At 40.0% G+C, this 2,500-nt stretch overlaps 1 long non-coding RNA gene across 1 annotated transcript in view; it reads right to left on the bottom strand.

Annotated features, from left to right (window-relative positions):
* LOC117441914 (uncharacterized) overlaps window positions 1–2,339 on the bottom strand; it is a 2,657-nt gene extending 318 nt beyond the window's left edge. Inside the window, exons 1-3 of the long non-coding RNA XR_004551461.2 lie at window positions 2,234–2,339; window positions 2,066–2,149; window positions 1–969 (exon numbers count right to left, since the gene is read on the bottom strand). The exon at window positions 1–969 is cut by the window's left edge and continues 318 nt beyond it. This is a non-coding gene — a long non-coding RNA (uncharacterized lncRNA). The remainder of the gene's footprint in view (window positions 970–2,065; window positions 2,150–2,233) is intronic.
* Window positions 2,340–2,500: the final 161 nt, after the last annotated feature.

Below are 2,500 nucleotides of genomic sequence, written 5' to 3'. Positions count from 1 at the left end.
AACCACACACGACCCGTACACACTACCCGTACACTGACATTACTATTAGTGCAAGCTTTGAAGGCACTTGGGTCTTCAAACTACATTCATTTGATGGTTTCAACCAATTAAGAAAAAGAAAAGTACCAAAACGTTGCTTTGTAAACATTAGAACGACAGATAACTGAAAGTGAAACTGCAGAAAGTCTGTGCCCAGAAGGAAGGCTGACAGGCAGGCGGCCGTCCAGTAGCCACGGCTTCCACAGAGGATGTTTTAATGTATTTATTGTAAAGCATTTAATTTATTCGTTGCCATGGGGACGTTAAGAGCATTCCAGACTATCAAACCTTTACATTAGTGATTTTTCAATTAAGTTTGACTCCAAGGCTTTTTATTACATTTTAAAAAATGCACTAATTTCCTTTTCTTTTGTAAAATATGAAACACACCGTCCCTTAGGAAACAGTCACATTTTAACGAATACATTCCCAACATGTCGTAAATTCAAAACGTGTTTTAGAAATTAATCTAAAGCCAAACGTATTTATTATTTTTTTTAATTGTGATACTGCTTAAAAACCAAAATGGAGAGAATACAGTCAGAATGTTCTTAAACTAAATATGCTGCACCTGGACGCCCGAACGTTTAATGTCGATGATAAACAAAAAGAAATGAACAAAATCAGACACAAAAACCCCGTGATTAAGATTCAGATTCACCCGACACTAAAATAATGATTTCTTCAGATTTTTCACAAAGCTGATTCGCATTAGAGAATAAAGTCGATGTCACAGTAAGGCACGATATGGCACTGAATGAAGAGGAAGAGGAAGAGGAGGAGGAGGAGTGGTTAATACTCCGGAGGGTTTTTCAGCTCCTCGTATTTGGGCGGCATGGCGGAGAAGATGACGGGGACGGTCATCACCGGGGCTCGGAGGGTGTGACGCATCTGATGGACCATCACCGAGCTCAGAGCCAGGCCCAGCAGCTGCAGGGGTCAGGGGTCAATGTTTAGTATTCAATAACAAAAGGAGGACAGGAAGTGAGACGGAGAGGTAAATACAATCCTACTTTTTAGGTTGTTTTTAATGTTAAAGGTCACATATCATGCTATTAAAAAAAAATGATAAAAGAGGAGGGGGCGGAGCTTATGCGGGACCCGGCAGCTACCGTCTAAACTAAATGCTGCCGTGATGAAACGCCATATCATGGATTATCAAGGCTCTGAAACAGTCTGGAGCTCAAAGGCTTCCTCTCTCCCGGTTACACCACGAGGTGAGTTCCTTTCTACTTCCTGCTTCTTCACACACATGCTCTCCAGCACAGGTTAGCTCTGAGTGTTAGCCATGCTAATGTAAACACCGACCATATTACGTCCAAAACAGTCGGGCATTGTTTCTGATGGCAACGTTTCTGATTGGCCCGTGGGTCCACATTTCAGATGTTACGTCATATCGGACGCAAATCTGGATCAGCTCCGTTGTTCCCCGTTTTTAGAGATTTGGGTACGGAGGAAAAGAGAGAGGGTTTATTTCTGACTGCTTTGCGTCTTTTGTTTTCTTAGTTGTGTTCTCTGTATTTTATATGTTTGTGTAACGTTGCTGCCTTCTTGGCCAGGTCAGCATTGAACATTAGATTCTATCTCAATGCTTTTATCTGCTTAAATAATTTTTTTTAATTTAAAATACATTAAATCTATAAATACAAAAAATGAACTGGAACAAATAAAGAATGTAAAGAAAAAAAAAAAATTATTTACAAAATGTGTTTTTTTAAATATTCTGAGATTCATGGATTAGATTTATAATATTAACACAATCATAACAGAATAAAATCTAGCTGTTGAATCTATTTAAAAACAATTATATTAACACAATAATAACAACATAATCTTCCCCTTTTCCCAAGTTGTATTCTGAGGTAACTTCGCAAAAAGAAAAACGTACAAATGTGGATATTTCCAGATATTTAAAAAGGGTTATTTAACGAGAAAAACACGTAGGAATCAACATCATAAAACTATAAGAAAATAAATAAATAGGGTTTCTGTTAATAAATAATAAATATAAAATATGAATTCTCACCGCCAGAACAGCCAGAGAGAAGCAGAATCCGATCATGATGTCGGTGAAGAGCAGGACGTAGTGAAGGAGGATCGGGAAGCACGTCTGGAGACGAGAGAAAACGTCGTTTAAAAAAGGCGGGATAATTATTTATTATTTCTGCCTCTTTAATATCTCAGGTCCGCTCACCTTCTCGTAGATCACCTTCTGCTCCAGGCGGGCCTGCAGGAAACCACAGAAGAAGAGAAACGTGACTCACCTGGACACGTAGGCCCAATCCCAAACCACGCCCTAACCTCTACACCTACACACTACCACTACGCCCACGCCCTACACACTACCCCCACACACTACACACTACCCCTTACACACTACCCCTTACACACTACCCCTTACACACTACCCCTACCCCTTACACACTACCCCTACCCCTTACACACTACCCCTACCCCTACA

This window comes from Pseudochaenichthys georgianus, unplaced genomic scaffold, assembly GCF_902827115.2.
Source record: "Pseudochaenichthys georgianus unplaced genomic scaffold, fPseGeo1.2 scaffold_2150_arrow_ctg1, whole genome shotgun sequence".
Classification (NCBI taxonomy): Eukaryota; Metazoa; Chordata; class Actinopteri; order Perciformes; family Channichthyidae; genus Pseudochaenichthys; species Pseudochaenichthys georgianus.
The sequence above is the reverse complement of the archived record's forward strand: the minus strand, read 5'-3'. Positions and strand labels throughout refer to the sequence as shown.